The sequence below is a fragment of the Ursus maritimus genome, unplaced genomic scaffold, assembly GCF_017311325.1.
Source record: "Ursus maritimus isolate PB19 unplaced genomic scaffold, ASM1731132v1 scaffold_25, whole genome shotgun sequence".
In the NCBI taxonomy this organism is placed as follows: Eukaryota; Metazoa; Chordata; class Mammalia; order Carnivora; family Ursidae; genus Ursus; species Ursus maritimus.
In genome coordinates, this window is record NW_024425008.1 from 29,377,329 (window position 1) to 29,393,374 (window position 16,046).

The following is a 16,046-nucleotide window of genomic DNA, read 5'->3' on the forward strand; positions in this document are numbered from 1 at the left end:
GAGCGAATCCCGAACAGAAAATCCAAAGAGGTCTACTCCAACACACAGCATAATTAAACTGGAAATTGAATAAAAAGAAAAAAAATACCTTGAAAACAGTCAGAAATTGTTACCAAAATCCAAGTTCAACTGCCCATCACTTGAAAAGCTAATACTCAAGAGACGAATTTTGATTGGAAAGGAATGTGGGCTTTATTCAGGAGGCTGGCCACCTGGGGAGAAAGGACTCTTGTGCAAAGGCCAACTTAAAGGTTTCTGTCTGGCTTGGGGGTTTTTAAAGGAGTTTAGGACAGTTAATCAGTAAAGGGAGTGCAGTGATCCCTAACATTTCTCGATTGTGTACAGACTCAATGGTGCCAGCTACAAATGTTATCTCAGTTGTGCTTGGAGGTTGTGCAAGGGGGTCTGGTTCCTTGGTGCCCGGGGTGGGGGGCAATTGTGCAAGCGAATTTGGTTGATATGCAGAAGGGCTCTGTTTTAGGAAAGAATGCATGATCTATAGATAAACAAAGAAAGGTTTAGTTAATCACAGGGGCTAGGGCTGCCTGCTTGGAAACTACCAGGTTAAGAGGGGCTAAGGTGGCTTCAAAGTGATGTGTTACCTATAAAGAACACTAATTCCAATGAGAGCAGATGTTTCATAAAAAACATGCAGGCCCAGAAGGAAGTGATGATTTTTTCAAGTGGTGAAAGAACGGAACTGTCAACCATGAATTCTCTATCCTGTGAAACTACCCTTCAGATATGAAGAGGAAATAAAGACACACTTGAAGGAAGGAAAAATAAGAATTTGTCTCTAGCAGACCTACCCTTAAAGATTAGCTAAAGGAACTTCTTCAAAGAGATAAGAAATAATAAAAGAGGAATCTTGGAGCATCAGGAAGAAGAAAGAACAATGGAAAGAGTAGAAATATGGGTACACACAGTAGACTATCCTCCTCTTCATGAGTTTTAGAAATCATATTTGAAAATTTTATTTGTTTATTTGATGGAGAGAGGAGAGAGCACAAGAAGGGGAAGTGGCAGGCAGAGGGATAGGGAGAAGCAGGCTCCCCACAGAGCAGGGAGCCCGATGCAGGGCTTGATCCCAGCACCTTGGGATCATGACCTGAGCTTAAGACATGCTTAACCGATTGAGCCACCCAGGCGTCCCTAGAAGTCATATTTGATGACCAAAACAAAAATTACAACACTATTGTCTTGAATTATATTCAAGACAATAGTATTTAAAAGTGGAGAAAGTAAAGGGACCTGAATAGAAGTCAGGTTTCCAAACTTCACTTGAAATGCTCAAATGTTGATACCAGTAGAACATAAGTCACATATTTATATTATAATACTTAGAGCAACCACTATGAAAAGTATACAGAGACACACTCAAACACACTGTAAATAAGACAGAATCCTAAAAAATATTCAAATAACCCACAGAAAGGCAAGAAAAGGAAACGAATGAGATCTAGAGGAAACAGAAACAAATAATAAAATTGCAGACTTAAGCATTAAAAATAATCACCTTAAATGCAAATGATCTAAATACACCAATGAAGAGACAGAGATAAGTGGGGTGGATAAACAAACATGACTGCAAAATACGCTGTGTACAAGAAAGTCACTTCAAATTCAGTGAAATAGGTAGGTTGAAAATAAAAGGATTGAAAAAGATTTATCTTGCAAACATTGGTCTAAAACCAGAGTGGCTACATTAATATCTGATAAAGTAGATTTCAAAGCAAAGACTATTACTAGAGACAAAGAGGAATAGTACATAATGATAAAGGATCAATCCACTAGGAGGTTATATTAGTTCCCTAAGTCTGCTGTAACGAAGTACCACAAACCGGGTGGGTAGAAACAATATAAATTTGGGGAGCCTGGGTGACTCAGTTGAGTGTTTGCCTTCGGCTCAGGTCATGATCCCAGGGTCCTGGGTTTGAGCCCCACATCGGGCTCCCTGCTCATGGGGGAGGCTGCTTCTCCCTCTCCCGCACCCCCTGCTTATGCTCACTCTCTTTCTGTCCAATCAATCAATCAATCAATCAATCTTTAAAGAAAAACCAATATAAATTTATTATCTCACAGTTCTGGAGGGTAGAAGTCTGAAATTAAGATGTTGGCAAGGCCATGCTCCCTCTGAAACTTGTAGGGGAGAGTCCTCCTTTTCATCTTCTAGCTTCTGGTGTTTGCCAGCGATCTTTGGCGCTCCTTGGCTTGTAGATGTATTACTTCAATTTCGGCCTCTGTCATCACATGGCTGTCTTCCCCCTGTGTCTGTCTGTGTCCAATTTCTTTTCTTTTATAAAGCCCTCCCTAATCCAGTATGACCTCATTATAACCTGATTATGTCTATTTCTAAGTGAGGTCACATTCACAGATACCAGAGGTTATGACTTCAACATACCTTTTGGGGGACACGATTCAACTCTTAGTAGAAGATATAATTATCTTAAATGTGTATGGACTCAACAACAGAGCTTCAAATTACATGAAGCAAAAACTGATCTAGCTGAAAGAAGAAATAGACAAACCACAATTACAGCAAGGGACTTAAACAGCCCCTCTCAGAAACCGATAGAACTACTAGACAGAAAATCAACAAGATCCCATTGAATGATTGTGTTGAATTCTACCCAGCAATCAAGAAATAGATAATCCCATCTTAAACCAACTCTTCCAGAAACTTACAAAAGAGAGAATACTCTTCAATTTATTTTTAGAAACTGGTGTAATCATGATAATTAAACCCAAGAAAGAATACGAGAAAGAAAATTATAGGTAATGCTCAATAATGAATATGGATTTAAAATTTTTAAATAAAATATCAGCAAACTGAATTTAGCAACATATAAAAAAAGATACTACATTATGACTAAGTTTAATTTATTCTGGTAATGCAACATTGGTTCAACATTTGAAAATCAATTGATATAATTCACTACATTAACAGATTGAAGAAGACCATATAACCAGGTCAAGTTTTACAGTTGCTTGGTTAAATTTCAACACTCATTCATGACTTTTAAAAAACCTTGTTAGCAAACTAAAAATAGGGGCACCTGGGTGGCTCAGTCAGTTAAAGGACTGCCTTCAGCTCAGGTCATGATCCCAGAGTCCCAGGATTGAGCCCCACATGGGGCTCCCTGCTCAGCAGGGAGTCTGCTTCTCCCGCTGCCCCTCTCCCTGCTCATGCTCAATCTCTCTCTCTCTCTCAAATAAGTAAATAAAAATCTTTAAAAATTTTTAAAAATTTTAAAAAACAAACTAAAACTAGAAGGAAACTTCCTGCTCTAACAAAAATAAACCTACAACAAATATTTTTAAATATCATGTTAAAAATTTTTAATTATCATTAAAAACCTATAACAAATATCATATTTACCTCTGAAACATGAAGCATTCTTCTTAAGATTTATTATAAGACACAGGTTATCTGTTACTACTTCTGTTAATCATTGTTCTGGAGTCCCAGGCCAACACAGTGAGGCAAGGAAATAAATAAATGTATAAGTATTGTAAAGAAGTAAATAAAATTGTCATAATTCATAAATGACATGATGCTAACAAAGGACACACACACTTTCACTGAAAAAAAGTATAAACCTTTAATGAATTAAAGTTACCCAAATAAAAGAAGAGATACACCATGTTCATGGATTGGAAGACAATATCATAAAGATGTCAGTTCTCTCCCAAATAGATATATTTATTTAATGTAACTCCAATCAAAATCCAATAAATGCTTTTATAACCTTAAAAGTTAATTCTAAAATGTTTATGGAAGGGCCAAGGATAGCCAAGACACTCTTGTAGAAAACTTCAAGATGGGGAGACATACCTACAAGATATGAAGAGTCTTTATACAGCTCCCATAATTAAGGATGGTGTGCTATGGGTGGAGATGAAGACAAAGAGTCTAGTTGAATAGAATGAAAGCCAAGAAAGACTCAGACAAATATTGAAACTGGGTATATAATGGAGTTGGCATAGCAGATCAGTAGAAAAGGATAAATTTTTTAATAAACAGGACTGGGATAATTGGTTATCTATATGAGGAAAAATAAAATTACACCCATACCTCACATTATACACAAAAATTAGTATCAGGTGGGTTAAGAATCTAAATGTCAAAGACAACTCTGTAAAAGTTCTAAAAGACAACATAGATGAGTGCCTTAACAAACCACTGCACAAGTCGGGGCCTTTATACACGCTGGCCCTTCTGTTCAGGTCTGTCTTGCCCTCTGCCTGTTTTATGGCAACTCACACTTCAGATTCTAGCTCATATGTTACTTCCTCAGAAAAGCCTCCTTAGTTATCCAGACTTAATCACATCCCCTGGTTATAAATGCTCAAAGGTCATTCTATTTTTTTCTTTTTTAAAAAAATCATTCTTTGAGGTATAATTTATATAAAATAAAGTGAACAAATCTTAAATGTACAGCCTGATGGGTTTTTACATGGGTGTTGTGTAACCACTACCTAGATCAAGACATGGAACGTGTCTCCCAAGTTTAAGCAGGTAGCTTCTCCCTATTGTTAAATAAAAGGGCAGTAAGGGCTGGATGGAGGTGTTGGCTAACAGATAATGAAACAAAGGAACAATTCATTGAGGCTGAAGTCAGTGCAACCTCCAGGTAGGGCCCTTTAAAGAGAATGGATGGGGGCACCAGGGTGGCTCAGTCAGTTAAGATTAAGCATCTGCCTTTGGCTCAGGTCATGATCCTGGGGTCCTTGAGATCGAGACCTGAGTTGGGGGGGGGGTGTCTCTGCTCAGCGGGGAGCCTGCCTCTCCCTCTCCCTCTGACCCTTCCTGCCCCTCTCGTGCTCCTGCTCTCTCTCTCAAATAAGTAAAATCTTTAAAAATAAACAAACAAACAAACAAATAAATAAAGGGAATGGATGTCACATATTGGCTTGGGAAAGAAAACCCATTTATTCTACTCAAAGCAACTTCTAATTCATACTTATGTCACTTTCTGAACTCTATTTCTGTGTGTGTGTCTATTTTTGATATGATTTCATTCTGATTTCAATAGTGTAAACTTTTAATATACTCTTATACATGATACTGAAAGTAGCGCCTCCATGCACTATTCATCATTATCACTTTTTCTTTTTTTTGAAGATTTTATTTATTTGAGAGAGAAAGAGAAAGAGAGAATGAGCAGGGGAGGGACAGAAAGAGAGGGGGAGGGAAGGGAGAGAATCTCAAGCAGACTCTGCACCAAGCATGGAGCCAAAGTGGGGCTCGATCTCATGACCCTGAGGTCACGACCTGAGCTGAAACCAAGAGTCAGATCCTTAACCAACTGAGCCACCCAGGCACCCCTATTATTTTTCTTTTGAGAAAATTTTTCACTGTTTTCACCATTATTTTTCCTGCTAGATGACTTTCAGAATAATTTTATCAAGTAGCCATAAAAACAGAAAACATTCTAGGAACATGTCATTCCTTCAGTTCAAGTTTTTCATTCATGCCTCTGGTGGCCTAAACTGCTCTGTGAAGTCTGGTTGGTGGAATGTGGTTGATGATGGAGCGTCCAGCCTGGCTCATAAAAATCTTTCCATTCAATATTCCTTCACTTAAAATCCTTCATGCTCATTTTCCCACCTGACCCGGTTGGAATGGAGGTAGAAACAACCCCATGGCAACTTTGGATGAAAGATGAAGGCAACACAATATGGAAGTAACCTGGGTCCCTGAACCCCATTTGGAAGAGAGCTGCCCACTGACCTAAAACACCCATTTTGACTTTATGTGAGGAAGGAATAAATTTTCATTGGGTTAAGCTACTGAAATTGGGGGCTGTGGATTATAACAACTAGCCAGTTCTGAGTAATGCATCCTTTAGGTGGTTCTCCAGATTTCCCCATCACAGAAACTATACTATTTTAATTATACATTACCATAACAATGTTTAGAAAAAATAGAATTTAGGAAAGTTACAGTAAAATCACTGTAATACTGCTATTTAATGATAACCATTTTTAACATTTTGGTTTCTATCTTTTCAGTTTCTGTCAGTTGATCACTCTATCTCTGGGCTTTGCCATAGTGTGATTAAAAATGAGTTACATTTCTTAAGTTCCCACTTGCCTATGCAGTAGTTGTCAGAGTTAGCAAATAAAAGTACAAGATCCCCAGATAAATTTGAATTGCAAATGAACAATGAAAAATTGTTTAATATAAGTATTTCCCATGCAATATTTGAGAAGTACTTATATTTAAGAACTGCTGTTTGTCTGAAATTCGTATTTAACTGGGTGTCCTGAATTTTATTTGGCAAGTCTATTGTGCAAGGACTTAATACACTCAGAGTGTGCCCCAGTTGTTTCTAAGTTTCGTGTGTCAAGAAACGGCTCCAGCATGGTCTTTCTCTGATGTCTAGCTGCCCACTGCTATCTCCCTTACTAATGGTCCTCATAAAAAAGCCTAGCTAAAGCTTTATATACAGCTTGTTGGGGAATCAAAACAACAAATAAAATAGAGCTACAAGCCTAGACTCATCTCAGAGTCCTTACTGGGCACCTCTTTCCCAATCTCCTTACTTGCCTCCACATGGTAGGACCAATTCATTCCCATTATTGGGAAAACTCTGAGCATCTCTGTGCCTTAAGTCCAGACTCAACTTCCTTGAGGGCCTAATGAGCACTTCTTTTTTTTCTTTTTGAGTTCTTTTTTTTTTTTTAATATTTTTTTATTATATTATGTTAGTCCTTGGCATCATGCTGAGTGCTTTACGTGTATTATCTTATTTAATTGGCTAAAGTGACCAGCCATCCTGGTTTGCTGGCAACTGTCCCAATTTTAGTATTGCAAATCCTGGTCCCAGGAGACCCCCTCCCTGGGGGAGAAAAGGCCTGATTTTCAGTGATGGGTGTAGAAGGTTGGAGGAAAAGTACAAACCCCATAGAGTGGCCCAAAGAATAGAGGCCGAAAGCAACGTTGCTTTTTAGTGTCAAATGCACACAGCATAGATTATCCATCTTTGGTAGCTACTGTTGATCTCCCCTTGTCTGCTGATGTTGGCAACCGTGATTTGCGCTCCGCAGTAATGGATCACCCATTGTTGCGACACTCCCAGTGAGGCAGCTGAAGTGTGTGTCTTAAGTGCATTGTAATCATGACTGTTAGCAGTTCATGCTTAACTGCCTGGGGATTATTTTGCTTTTTATCCAGGTAGCACTAATCTATTTTTTCACATTCAATATGCGACCATGTTTTCTAAGAGTTCAGATAATGAGAATGAGAATGATTATAATGCCAGTGCTAGCATGGCCCAAACTTCACTAAATAGTAGGGCAAAATGTGTAATTTAAATAATAAATGGGAAGACATACAACTGGGTTAGGGAGCTATGTAACCAGAACAGAACATACTGCACAGTATTTGGGGTTGGGCACGGTGGAGATGGAAGTCAAAGCATATATAGAAACTGAATCTCACAAATCTGGGATGAGATAGGCAAGTACTTCTAAATCAATAAAAAGTGTTTTGTCTCTCCAAAAAGACACAAATGCTAACTTGAAAAGTATGGCTGCTGAATTACCTTGCATATACCACAGGAAAAAACACATACATTATCATAGTTCCCTTGATTGCTCCCTGATATTGAGTGAAGTTACATTTCCCGATTCAAAAGGTGCAGCTAAAAAGTCCTATGGGCAAACAAAAGGGCAAAGTTTGATAACAGACGTGTTGGCCCCTTAAAGTGTAGAGCCAATTCTCTCAGTTCTTATCAACGATCTTGCTTCTAGGGAACATCAGATGCTGGACGTAACTTCAAACCACTGAAACTAAAAACTGTCCCCTTCAACTCTTATGTACTTTGATTTCAAAACTGGAGTTTCAAATCATCTTCTTGATTTCTACTAAGATTTTAATGGAAGCACAGAAAACATAAGACAGAAGATTGTTGATATCTTATCCAGATACACACTAGACTTTGCTCATCTAGTTACATATTCAGCAGACAGGGCAAATTTAAGTTTGACAAGTTCCATTCAGTCCATAAACACCTTACCAAAGAACAGGAAGACGTATCTTCTAAGCCGCCTGCTCATTGTGTAGATAACACTGCTAACAAGAGGTGGCTTGCTTCCCTGTGAAATTGAGGCTTTCATACTGAAAAATTTTAGTCATTTTCAGTGTTCTCAAAATGTACAAAAGCATTTAATGAGATTTTTGATGTTATGGAATGGAAGGAGATAGCCTCATTATACATGTGCCTACGAGACAGCTGTCATTGCTGCCTTCCGTAGAAAAGGTGTTACAATGTTGGCCTCCCATAAAAATCAAATCTTCAAAGTGTGGGAGAGGAAGAATATCCTTCTCTAATTTGGAAATACATTGAAGAGAAAAAGGATTACAGTAAAATAGAAATGTATATGCTGCTTCTCTAAAATTGTTTGCTGGTCTCTGTAGAGGCTCGAAGTGGCGTAGAAAAGGATAAACTGATTGCACCTGAGCTTGGTGTTGTTTGTAAGTTGTGACAAGAACTCATACAGTGAAAAATGACTCATTTTTTGGAACTAAGACTGCTCCAGAACTCAAAAGGGGAAAAAAGCCCACTACCAGAAAAAGACACCAAGTTGAATAGGACTTCTAAGTTCTTTACTACATCGTAACTTACTTGGACTCCAACTTGAGTTTCCCAAGTTCGAATGATCTCTGTGCTTTATTTTTTTTTATTTTTTAAAAGATGTTATTTATTTATTTATTTGACAGAGACAGCAAGCTAGAGAGGGAACACAAGCAGGGGGAATGGGAGAGGAAGAAGCAGGCTCCCAGTGGAGGAGCCCGATGTGGGACTCGATCCCGGAACGCTGGGATCACGCCCTGAGCCGAAGGCAGATGCTTAATGACTGCGCCACCCAGGCGCCCCGATCTCTGTGCTTTAAAACTATTTTCCCTGAGAAAGAAAGATTGAAATTATGATGGCATTTCATGTGTTTCAGAATATTTTTAAAAGATGGGTATTTAAGACCTGGATGGTCTACAGGATGAATCCATAGATGCAAAGGACCTAATTAATTGCCAAAGAACTAATCCATCAAAACAACCCTATGGAAACATGTGGATAAACATTTTTGGAGAGCTGGAAACTAACCTCTACCAAGTTAGAAAATCTACTGGTCAGAAGTAAAATCCTCAGTTTCCATGTCCACGTGCTTCTGTTAAGATGATATTTAGCTTGACGTCATCACACTGGACTGATACCTAGACTCAGAGTCCTGCGGGCCTGATAAGAGCAGAACTGCACGTTAAAGTGAATTTTATGTTTTACTGCTCAGTTTTACCATTATGTTAAAAAAAAGAAGTATGTTCTCAAGCTTGTAAGCAGTTCAGACAAGTATTATTGGAAAAGGAACATAGTAAAAATATGGGACAGAAGGATAAAGGTCATTATTATTTTAATTAAATATAGGTAATACCTGTCTAATTAGTCCTATTGGTTTACATGCTTCTTTTAAAAAAGTCTTACATTTACATGGCTTGGAATACATAATAATCCAACACATCTACGGGCAACTGATTTCCAACACGGGTGCCAAGTCTGTTCAGTGGAGGAAGGAGTGGTCTTTTGAATAAATGATTCTGGGACAGATTACTATTGTTCTAATTAACACAATTATGTTAATAATAGCAATAATGTGCTATTTGAAAGTATTTAAAAGTAAACAATACAGGGGCGCCTGAGTGGCTCAGTCGGTTAAATGTCTGCCTTCGGCTCAGGTCATGATCCCAGGGTCCTGGGATCGATTCCCACACTGGGCTCCCTGCTCAGTGGGGAGCCTGCTTCTCCCTCTCCCTTTGCCCCTCCCCCCTGCTCATGCTCTGTCTCGCTGTGCTTGCTCTCTGTCAAATAAATAAAATCTTTAAAAAAAATAAAAGTAGGGGCGCCTGGGTAGCGCAGTCGTTTAGTGTCTGCCTTCGGCTCAGGGCGTGATCCCGGCATTCCGGGATCGAGTCCCACATCAGGCTCCTCCGCTGGGAGCCTGCTTCTTCCTCTCCCACTCCCTTGCTGTGTTCCCTCTCTCGCTGGCTGTCTCTCTGTCACATAAATAAATAAAATCTAAAAAAATAAAAAATAAAAATAAAAAAATAAAAGTAAATAATACAGAATAATGTATAATTTCAAATAAACACCTCTTTTCCAAATTTTTTGTTAAAGTAATAAAACAAAATTATGCTAATTACAATTATACACTGTATATAATAAATGTATTATATGCATTTATAATAGAATATATATTATATATGACATATATTTTAGTCTGGTATGGCTGTATCCCAGGTTGGCACTTTAAAAAGTTGGTCACCCCAGTTAACCCCCATCTAAACCCTATGAGATAATACTGTTTTCCCCTCCAACTTATGGATGAGAAAACGGAGGCTCAGAGACATAAATTAACTTGCCTAAAATGACAGCATAATAAATGGTGGAGTTTTTTCCCTTCCTCCCATCTAAGGTTCATCTACTCAGCTCTCTCCTTTTTGGGGGATGATTGAACATGGAACTCTCCATTCTCTTTACTACAAGGTTCAGAAATTACTGGTGCATGGCAGTATGAGCGTGCGTGTACACACGCGTGTGCACGTGTGTGTGTGTTGGCCAGGAGCGTACTCTAAAATTAGGAATCCAGGTTTCTGTTTCCTCTTGAGAGCTCGGATGATCTGGAAACGCTGGGCCCACCTTCCTCCACAGCAGCAGCTGCTGGCCAGTAGCTGTCTGTTCAGGCAGGACTTTCATCTCCAGTTTGCCCAGTTCCCCTTCTCCCTTCTGCTTACGTCCAGCCAGCTTCACTCAAGGACATGACACTCACGTCAAAAAGGCAGCAGACCATAATGTAAGAGTCCGACTCTGCAGCCAGAGGGGGGTTCAAATTCCATCTCTGTTACTCACTGGTTCCTTAACCTTTCTATGTATACATTTCTTCAGTCTATAAAATTACACGGACAATACTATCTTCGCCCTAGGGTTTTTTTGAGGATTTAAAGTGATAATTCAAGTAAAACCCTTAGAACACTCTTCAGTGTGCATGTTGCCTATTATTGTCATCACTGCTTGTCACCCTGTAACCACTTCAGTCTGCATCCCCTGCTGGAGAGGAAACTTCATCCCTCTGCCCTCAGAGGTGTGGCCCCAGCCAGACAATGAGAACGGATCACAATAGTCCAGCAGCTGTGCTTTCTGGGTTATTCTGTCCTAAGTAATTCCACACATGGGCATCAATCATCCGGCCCACGTTGAGCTAAACCATGGCCAGTCCAATTACTTTTTACAGTCTCTATTCTAAAGGGAAGATCCTGCCTCCTGTCCTTCCGGCAGTTTTCAGTTTCCCAGCTCTAGATATCCTGCACATGATTAAACAAAAAGGAACAAGCAACACTTGGCAAGACAGTGCTCGTTAAATTCACACAGGCAGGCAACAGTGTTGTTTCCACCTTCACCTTGAACCCCGCCCAGACAAGTTACAGAGTCTCAGAGGCAGCTCTGATGCAAACACGCTCAAGAGGGCCTATTACCAAACACAAAACTGGCCACTCCATCTAATCATCTGAATCATGTTAAGGGTGATGCTCCCCAAAGCGCCAAACCCCCCGCAAAGATGTGAAATCAACTCTCTACCTCTTTGAGGACTGAAAAAAGGCTGGCAGTTTATAAAAGATTCCTAAAGAATCTTAAAGCTTGGCTTTAAATAATATTTAGATATAAATTGAGATTGTAAATATAATTTAAACAAAATAGAATCTACTCTCTAATATCTTAAAATCTGTTTTTTCACTTAACACTCTATTACTAATATATTTGGTGTCAATTCACTTTTACAATGCTATTTTTATTGGTTTTATGGTATTCGGCTGTACGAATGTAATCAATTCCCTCTACTCAGACATCTGGATTGTTTCCTGGTTTTCGCTAAGACAACAGTGAGGTGATAAACACCCGTGTGAATTAAATTTGGACAGCAGCTTCGTTTGCTTAACCTGGGAATTTTTCCTAGATGTGCTTCCCCTAAGTACTGCTCACCTTCAGAAATAAATCCATTTGTCAGGGGAAAAAATGTTAAAACATCCTAATTTGTATAGTCCATCTATTTCCTATTAGACCCTAACTGACAGAGAGGCAATTTGTTATCAACATCTACTCTGTGTTTTGTACTTTACATTCTTTACTTAAATCACCCAACAGCCTTTTGCAAAAGGCATTATTATCCTCATTTAAGAAATGAGGCTCAAAGGGGATAAAGAAAGGGGGGGTAATCAGAAGGGGGAATGAAGCATGAGAGACTATGGACTATGAGAAACAAACTGGGGATCTCAGAGGGGAGGGGGGTGGGGGAATGGGATAGACCGGTGATGGGTAGTAAGGAGGGCACGTATTGCATGGAGCACTGGGTGTTATACACAACTAATGAATCATCGAACTTTACATCAGAAACAAGGGATGTACTGTATGGTGACTAACATAATATAATAAAAAAAAATTTTAAAAAATGACAACAAAAGAAAAAAGAAATGAGGCTCAAAGGAGTAAAGTAATATGTCCAAGGTCACAGCTAGTTAATAGCAGAAAATTTGAGTTCTTGTTGGTCTGATTTCAAAGTTCAGGAACTTTCCTGAACGCCATATTCCTGAAGAGATTCCATAATTCAATTTTTGTATAGACCCAACAATATTTTAGACGCTGTGAGGAAGATGACCATTGAAAACTGTCAGTGAATGAATTTGCAAAATGAATAACCGTTCCCTAAAAACAGATGGAAACTGTTTTGTTATGAAGTAGCTGAACTCAAGAGGTTATTCGTAATGTTCCGTGATCCTGAATACACAGCACTTTGTGCCACGGGCTCCGGGATGAGTGCGTGCTCAAGCTAAACGTCCTGCTGTCCCTTTGTGCCCACCAAAGCTCTCTGAGAGGCTGTACGTATGAGGCTGACTCCCGCTTTGTATACCGCGTACGTTGACTTTTCTCTACTAGGTGTTGTGAAAAACATACATACTAATACCAACATGTCTTGGGCTTAACGGAAAGCACGTTTAAAGAGTATGCCACGTTAACGGTACTCAAGGATTGTGGAATATAGATTCTGGATGATTCATTTTTGCCTGCTCCCTCATCTTAATCTGTCCGTCTTCTGGAAAGATCAGCTTCCACCAGTGAGAGAAGAATGCATCTTATTCATCCAGCTGGTCAACTCCTGATGTGACTTTGTTGGATTGTAGCTCAGCAGTTACTACAATATGGACCCTGCCTTTCAGAAAAGTTGAGCCTCTCATGTACTGGCCTCCTTGGCATGTGTCAGTTGGGACAGGTTCACCTGCAAGAAAGAGTGCCTTAAGCCATGAGAAATTTCCTTGCTTCTTAAGAAAGATTCCTAAAGTGGGCAATTCTAGGGTTGACTGGTAACTCAAAAATGTCATCAAGGATCTGGTTCCTTTTCATATGTCAGAATCAGCATCTTTCCCCCTCATGCTGTCACCTCACTGTCACCAGATGGCTAGGCTACCGCAGCTCTGGGCAGGAGGCCTTCATACTACATTCAAAGATGAGAAAAAGGGGGCAAAGGAAAAGCACCTTTCCCATTCATCAGGAAGGAAGTGTTTTCCAGATTTTTTCCTATGCCCGTCATGGGAACTGGATCACACGGCCATCTCAAACAGCAAGGGAGGCTGAAAAGTGAGTATCTGGCAAAGGGGTTTAAGATTCCCATGATTGGCTTAGACCAATCACAATTTATATTTATTTGGCCTTTTTATTCCTACCTTTTCAGTGCTTTTTTAGCTCTTTCCCTCTTACTCTGGTCAACGCTGAAGGAGGAGGAAATGACTGTTGGACAGGAGGCTAACAGCGCCTGCTCATGTGACCCTCTGCGCTCTGATAAGTAAGGAAGGACAATAAGGTTACATATATGCTATGATTAGGGCTGGTCAAGAAGTGGGGTGGGTTTATGTTTGGCTCCTGCTTTAGCCTTGCCCCAGTAAGAACGAAAAAGATAACAAAGACACTCAAATTGTAAGAATACAAAAGCTGATCAAAATTTTCCGTAGGCTGAACTCATTACAAATACTGTTTAGATGCTCATGTGCGGGCGCCCAGGTGGCTCAGTCGTTAAGCGTCTGCCTTCAGCTCAGGTCATGATCCCAGAGTCCTGGGATCGAGCCCCGCATCAGGCTTCCTGCTCGGTGGGAGGCTTGCTTCTCCCTCTCCCACTCACCCTGCTTGTGTTCCCTCTCTTGCTGTCTCTGTCAAATAAATAAATAAAATCTTAAAAAAAAAAAAAAAAAGAGGCTCATGTGCGCCTAAAAGAAGGAGGCTGAAGATGTGGTTCCAAGCCAGGCAGAGAACAGTTCGTCTCTGTTAGTATCTTCACCACAGACAGCTGTCCTTATCTCTTACGACTGCGAATCGGCCAAGTTCCCTGGTTAGAAAGGCCCACACTAGGGCGAATGTCAAGATGTGTGCCATGATATGGGTGATCAAAAATTTTTAAAATGCCATTTGTGTGCGTGTGTGTGTTTGTGTGTGTGTACGTTCCTCAGCCATGTCTCAGGCTTTGCAGCAAGCCTGACTGACAGCTACACACCAAAGAAAATCATCTGCTCTGGAAACCAGTCCTCGCATCTCTGAGTCTCTCCTGTTCTCTTCCTATGACATCCTCTTACGAATTGGGGAGGAAAACCGGGAAACTACCAAGGTTGTAACACCACGGTGTTTACCTCAGAAAATAACCACGTGGGACAGAATTTTGGCTTTTGCCCGCCCCAGCCTCTCTCTGCCTTATTTGCCTTGGTATGGCTGGAGCCTGGAGCCCAGTTTGGGAAATTAGAAAAGATACTGTCAGTGGGAAAGTGAGTGCTAACTAATGCTAAATTTAAAATTAAGATACCCAACTGCAGCTACCAAAGGACCTCAGGTAGACCCAAATATATACTGACCGTATAGTTATATAAAATTAAAAACCTTAATAATAGTTATCTCTAGGTGGTGATATTTGGGTGGTTTTTTCCTCCTACTTTTCTGCATGTGTCATTTCCCAACCACAAATACTGTCCTCATAATTAGGTCAATATCATGGTTTTTCTTCTCCCTCTTTTCCAGTCAGCATCACAGAGGAAGATGCGGTGACAACAGCTGGCGCCGTCGCCATCTTGAGAAGGAGCAAACCTTCCAAGCGCGGTTTCCTGTACATCGAGCCGTGCGAAGGGAGAATAATCGAGAGATCAAGTCCAGAAGTTTTGTGATGATTTTTCAGGGAAGAGACTGGCCAGGGTGCCCGGGGCCTCTCCCGTCTGTCTCCCTGCCGCTCCGGGCTCTGCGGAGTTTAGCAGATTGATCGCTGCCCGCCACCCCAGACCCCGTTGTTTTTAGCTCCGTGGACTCCGCGACTGCAGGCAAACCACCAGGCACTAGACGCCGCGCCGGGCAGGTGGACGCCGGGGCACCAGCCCTGCGCGGGGAAGCCTGGCCTGGGAGCTCAGGGCGCAGTACGGAGAGGCGACGAAATCAAGCTGAGGGGCCCGGGGACCCCAGGCCGCCTGGCTCCGGGGGCCCGGCCCCCCTCTCCCGGTATCTCCAGCCCGCGCCCGGCCGGCCACACCTTGGAAGTGGCTGTCCTTCGAGAGCCTTCCCCTGAGGAGTCCGGCCACCAGCACGGCCCCACCCCGCCCTCTGCAGCCTTGCCCGGCCCGCGTCTTCCCACACGGCTGTCTCCGTCCGGAGTGCGATGGCACCGCGGGCTTGCTTGGTGACGGGGGCGCGGGCCAGCCTCCAGCCAGAGCAGCCGCGCGCCGGTGAAGGAACAGACGAGTCCCCGCCCTCACCGCCCTGCGACGGGCTGCTGCGGCAGCTGGACCGCCTTGGCCTTGGGTCACCCGGCCGGCCCCGGGGTCACTGCCCAGCAGCACGCGCACCCCGCTCACGTCGCGCGCTGCCGCTTTTACTCCGTCTGGTGCTGGCCTCGGAATGGCCTTAGCGCCTCAGCCTTTGTCTGGGTGTCTTCACTCTGCTCTGCTAATTAAAAAAAAAAAAAAAAAAAAA

At 41.4% G+C, this 16,046-nt stretch overlaps 1 long non-coding RNA gene across 1 annotated transcript in view; it reads left to right on the top strand.

Moving 5' to 3' along the window:
* The window catches only part of LOC121105220, a 48,105-nt gene extending 32,059 nt beyond the window's left edge, over positions 1-16,046 (top strand). Inside the window, exon 2 of the long non-coding RNA XR_005837676.1 lies at positions 15,108-16,046. This is a non-coding gene — a long non-coding RNA (uncharacterized LOC121105220). The remainder of the gene's footprint in view (positions 1-15,107) is intronic.